This window comes from Salvia hispanica, chromosome 1, assembly GCF_029641045.1.
Source record: "Salvia hispanica isolate PSC_SH4W2 chromosome 1, Shi_PSC_v1, whole genome shotgun sequence".
In the NCBI taxonomy this organism is placed as follows: domain Eukaryota; kingdom Viridiplantae; phylum Streptophyta; class Magnoliopsida; order Lamiales; family Lamiaceae; genus Salvia; species Salvia hispanica.
In genome coordinates, this window is record NC_142692.1 from 20,696,825 (window position 1) to 20,702,672 (window position 5,848).

The following is a 5,848-nucleotide window of genomic DNA, read 5'->3' on the forward strand; positions in this document are numbered from 1 at the left end:
TACGGATGGAGAAAGTGCAATAATAATTTCATTAAATAAAAAAAAATTAACATAGTACAATTAAAAAAAACGCTTCAAACAAAGTACATGTTAGTATGCCTTGTATCTGTATAGTTTGCCGCTAGTCGAACGAGGGTCTCGCTCGGCCCGACGCTATGATATGTTTTTGTTTTAGGCCTTCATTTCCGACGATCATGTTGTGCATGGCAATACATGTATTAACCGGTCGTTCGTCCGTGGTACAAATGAAATGAAGTGCAACGAGCCGTATACATAGAGTTTTCAAAGAAAAAAAAAATTCAAAAAATGCTCTTGCCCGCCAGGACGTCCGTCTCCTGACCACAATAGCGGACGAGAGGACGGACGAACCGACGGACGTCCGCGCATGATCACGGACAACCTCTCATCCGTCCGGGACGTCCGTCACCGGCCCGCTCGTCCGCCTCAATAGTGGACGTCCCCGACGGACGAGCCGGTCGCCGGTCGAACGCCAGCCAGAATGTCCGCTATTGTGGATGCTCTTACCTCTAGATTCAAACCAATAGCACAAAGAAAAAAAGTTTTTTTAAATTAAAGCAACCATCTAGTATTACAGAAACTTTGATACTTATAATAACACCAAACAACGTAACGACAGAAAACTAAATAAAACCATTAAAGTTTATTGTACATATCGCCTTATGCTAGCAATAACTAATATTGCCGTATCACCACGCTAATAATAGTAAATAAATCATAACTACATAGATCCATAAAATGTTTATTTAAAACGTGATCCTGCAATTTATGATACAAGTGAAAAAGCAAATGCAGGCTGCTACCACGTCCGTTCAATTATATATTAGTAGACCCTGAAAAAAAAAACTTTATTAGTTAGGCATTAAAATAAGATAAATAAAAGAATATTTGTACAATAAAGAGATGGTATATTACTTGTTACAATCAATGTTGGAGCTGAGGCTGGGAACTTTGACCTTACACTTGGTAGTGATGGAGGAAATAGTATGAGAATTTATTTTGTAAGATTTAGCCAAACCCCTTACGCACTGGCAAACAGTCTTTCGTGCCGCCGGGGTGTTGGCTGATTTGCTTAAAGACTTAATCCCACTGCAGCAACCCGATGACACGGTTCCACCCTTCTGCAAGGCAGAACTACATGCCTGCAAGCTGCTCGCCACCGAGTCACAGGTTACGGCATGCGCCTTGGGGGCGAGCAACATCACACTTAAAAACAACACAATGAAAGTAGCCCAATATTTGGTCATTGAGAATATGTTAGATTGTTCTAGTGTGGATGAATGGACGGTGTTGGATTGAAGGATTTGGGGGGGTTAAATGACTTATATATATAGGGTAGTTTTTAATTATTGATGAAAATTATGGTTTACGTGGCGAAAAATATTAATTAATGTGGAGATTAACAATCGCGGAGAAATAATTAAGTAGAGTGATTAATATTGCGTTCTCCTGTATCTATATGATTTAGTGTGTACCTCTTGATTATAAAGTTCTATAGGAAAATTACATAATTACATTCTAGAACCTATTTTTATATTGCTAAAATATACTGCTCCGTATAAATCGGTTTAGGAATACAACAGCACTAAATTAGAGGTGCCTACTGTTTCAGAACCGACGGTTACGGTTTGGAACCGTTGGTTCCGGTTTTGGAAATTGACGAACCGGAACCAAATTACAAGGGTGTTTCACGGTTGCGGTTTCGATTCCAAAACCGCCAGTTTCGGTTTCGGTTCCAAACCAACGGTTTTTTACGATTCCGAACCGCCGGTTATTAGCGGTTCCGATTTGGAAACACCCGGAACTAGCTGTTTCGGTACGATTTCGGTTCGAAAATTTTTGAACCTAACCACGGTTTGAAAATTGACGGTTTCGATTCGGGTAAATTCTCACGGTTTCGATTCGGAACCGTACCGGTGGTTACGGTTTCCGTTTTAACCGAATCGCGATTCGGTAAACCTTGGACAGGTCTAGACTATATATATCCTTTTTGCTATAACTCATCATTTTGCATACATAATCAATATGAAGAAGATTATGGGTAACTATTTTATTAACCGATTTTAATAAATAATCATATACTCCCTTCGTTTCATATTAGTGGAGGCATTTCTTTTCAGCACGCGATTTAAGAAAAATTGTGTTAAGTAGGTTAAGTAAAGGAAAAGGTAAAATATGAAATGAAAAAGGTAGAGAGATGAAGAGATAATAAAGTAGGAGAGAATTAAGTAAGTGAAAAGAAATGTGTTGACTTTTACTTAAAAAATAAAAATGATTTCACTATTATAAAGCATAAAAAATAGCAAATGAACTCTACTACAATAGAACAGAGGGAGGAGAAGTCGAAGAATCAGTGATTAAAAAAGTTTTATGTTTGCAACTTGCAAGATAAATAATTTAATTAGGTTATAAATATATTTGAAGGGCAAGAAGGGTGTAGGGTGGCGGAACGGCGCGAGCTTTTGTGTGAATCATAAAAGCTTAATTTTTGCGATTTGTTGCCACTAGATATCTAACTCTACCTACCTGTTTTAGATAGGTCCATGCATTAATAATAAACAATTAAACACCCTGTAATTGTAATTAAACACCCTGTAATTGTTGGCGCAAATTGGGAAACATTTAATTTTACTCATAAATAAATATCAAGATAAGGTGAACTAGCGCAATTTCAGGCGGCGACGGACGCGGAATTTTGACTATGTGGTCCAATTTACAATCAACGGTAATAAAGTATTTTTCGATATTTATCCTCAACGTAAGTAGTTGTATAGGGTGGTTGGAAGTTACGAGATATATAGATGAATAATTAGTACGAATAATAAAAGGGTGGTGACAATAGCTTCCTCTGTCCCGCTAAATGCGAAACACTTTGTTTTTCAATTAACGGTAATAAAGTATTTTTTGATATTTATCCTCAACGTAATGGTTGAAAGTTACGAAATATATAGATGAATAATTAGTACGAATAATAAAAGGGTGGTGACAATAGCTTCCTCTGTCCCACTATGCGAAACACTTTGTTTTTCTGCACGAGATATTATATAGTGTTAAATTCTTTTAGTTGACTAAAAAATGATAAAGAGAAAAAAAAATATATAGATGATTATGTTTCCAATTTATTGGGGAGTAATAAATAAGGAGATTTTTTTTTATTGCAAATTGTGTGCAAAATAAAAAAAAGTGTGTGTAAGTTAAAATTAAAAGCTTGTGTATATTTGATAAAATGAGAAGTATTCTCCATAAAATTTTTAAGTAAAATAAGAAAATGATAAAGTAAGAGAGAGAAAAATAGAGATGATGTTGTTTTAATTTTAATGAAAGGTAATAACTGAGAATATTTTTTTATTGCAAGAAGTTAAAACTAAAAGCTTGTGTATTTGTAAAGATGATAAGTAACAAAAAATATAAAATTCAGAGACTCTTTGTGCATATGTAAATGAAAGCACAAACTGAGCATAAATTCGGTCCAAATAGGATTCAAACCTGGACCTCTCAAAAGGGATACTAAGGAGTCAGCCACCTGCGCTTACGGAGAATTATGTTAATATCTGAAATTAATACTCCATCTGATCCATTGAAGATAATTCATTTTCCTTTTTGATTTGTCCCAATTAAGATGACCATTACTATAAATGGAAACACATCTATCTCTACATTATTCTCTCTCTTACTTTACTCTTTTTACTCCACACAAAATAAAGTTGCATAAATTCTCGTACCGCCCAAGGAAGAGGTCATCTTCCTTGGGATGGAGGAAGTAGTATATATAGTACTTCCTTCGTCCCACAATAATTACCACTCTTATTGTGGGCACGAGTTTTAAGAAATGTAAAAAGAAGTTGGTTGGAAAAATTAGTGGAATGTGAGACCCCATTTTTTATATTGATTTTATAATAAAATGTGAGTGAAGTGAGTTAGTGGAATGTGGGACCTACTTATCATTTATGGTAAAAATTAAGTGTGACAATTATTATGGAACGGACCGAAATGGAAAAGAGTAACAATTATTGTGGGACGAAAGGAATAAAAATCACTACACATTTGCCCTTTCTTGAACGAATTTGATGATCTATTTCTACGTTTACTTGATATTCTCCTGAATTTTGAAAGTTGGGGGTTCCATGGGACCCCCATGCCCCATTGTAGGTCCCTTCTAGGTTGAATGTACTGATGAATATGATCGGCACGGAGATTAAGAAAAATTGTGTTAGGTGAGTTAAATAAATGGAGAATAAAGTGGAAAATGAAAAAGTAGAGAGATAGAGAGAGAAAAAAGTAAGAGAGAATAAAGTAGGTGTGGAAAAATGTGTTGACTTTTACTAAAAAGAGAAATGACTCTATTACTATGGAACGTACCAAAATGACAAAATGACTCTATTACTATGGAACGGAGGGAGTACAAATAGAGGTATTTCTTTTGGACAAAAGATCAAAGTAATACTCTTTCTGACCCAATAAATATGAAGTATTTGGTTTTCAGCACGGAATTTTATATAGTATTGTGTGAGTTAATGAAGAAAGAGTAAAGTACAATTGTAAAACGCCATTTTAATTTTCTATGAATTTTTATAAATATAAATGAAAGTGGAGTAAAATTAATATAATGTACTATATCTTATTTTCACTACAATAAAAAAAGGGCTAAGAACATTTTTAATGTTATTAAGGACGCTAGCTGTCTGTCTAATTATACCATAACTTTTTATAAAATTTTCTTATTGTTGGTGTCCCAGCTAAAATTAGATGATACAAATAAAATCGTGCTAAAAAAAACAAAATATTAAAATAGTTTGTCATCAACTTAGGGACGCTTTCTTTTGAATCCTAAATTATGATTATTTTAAAAATAATTCCGAATGCTAGTAATTGAGTCTCAATTTTGATGTCCTTAAAAGATTTTTTTTTAGTGTTTCATGTAATAATAAAATATAAATAATGTTTTGAATAAAAATAATAAATTAAAAATGTGATATAGTATTTAATTAAATGCACATAAAAGGAAACATGAGATGAGTATTAAAAAGTGACACAAGGAGTAACACTACAAAAAACTGTCGGTTTACTAGCGGAAAATTTTGTTGCTAATTCGCATAATTCCGCTAGTAAAATGGATTAGAGCAACGCATTAGCAACAGATCAACACTGCTAGTAAATTCCTTGCTGCTAAATTTAGCAACAACCAAAATTGTGCTACTAATGGTTTAGTAACAAATTAGTAACAGAATGTGTCTGTTGATAATTGTTGGCATCAAAAGGGAATCGAAAAATTTAGCAACAAACTTAGTATGTTGCAAATTGTTAGCAACGAATTAGCAATGCACCAAATTTGCTCCTAAATTGTTGGAATCAAAAAGGGATCGAAAATATTAGCAACAAACTTAGTCCGTTACAAATTATTAGCAACGAATTAGCAGTGTACCAAATTTGCTCCTAAATTGTTGGAATCAAAAAGTGATCGAAAATATTAGCAACAAACTTAGTCCGTTACAAATTGTTAGCAACGAAATTAGCAGCGCACCAAATTTGCTCCTAAATTATCGGCATCAAAAAGGGATCGAAAAAATTAGCAACAAACTTAGTCCGTTACAAACTGTTAGCAACACACTTAATTTGTCCTAAAATTATCAACAAATTAGCAACAAGCTCAATTCAGCCCAAATTTAATATTTTAAAAAAATCATTGATTGGTATTTTGCTACTAAGTTTAAGTTACACATTATTGTTTCAATTATTTGTTTGTTTATCCAGTTACAACAAATTGCTTATAGCAAACCAACAAAATATAAAATAAACAACATCAATTTGTAGACAAGTAATATAGATTGAT

At 33.7% G+C, this 5,848-nt stretch overlaps 1 pseudogene; it reads right to left on the minus strand.

Annotated features, from left to right (window-relative positions):
• Positions 1-929: 929 nt before the first annotated feature.
• LOC125224009 (non-specific lipid-transfer protein pseudogene) lies at positions 930-1,321 on the minus strand (annotated as a pseudogene).
• Positions 1,322-5,848: the final 4,527 nt, after the last annotated feature.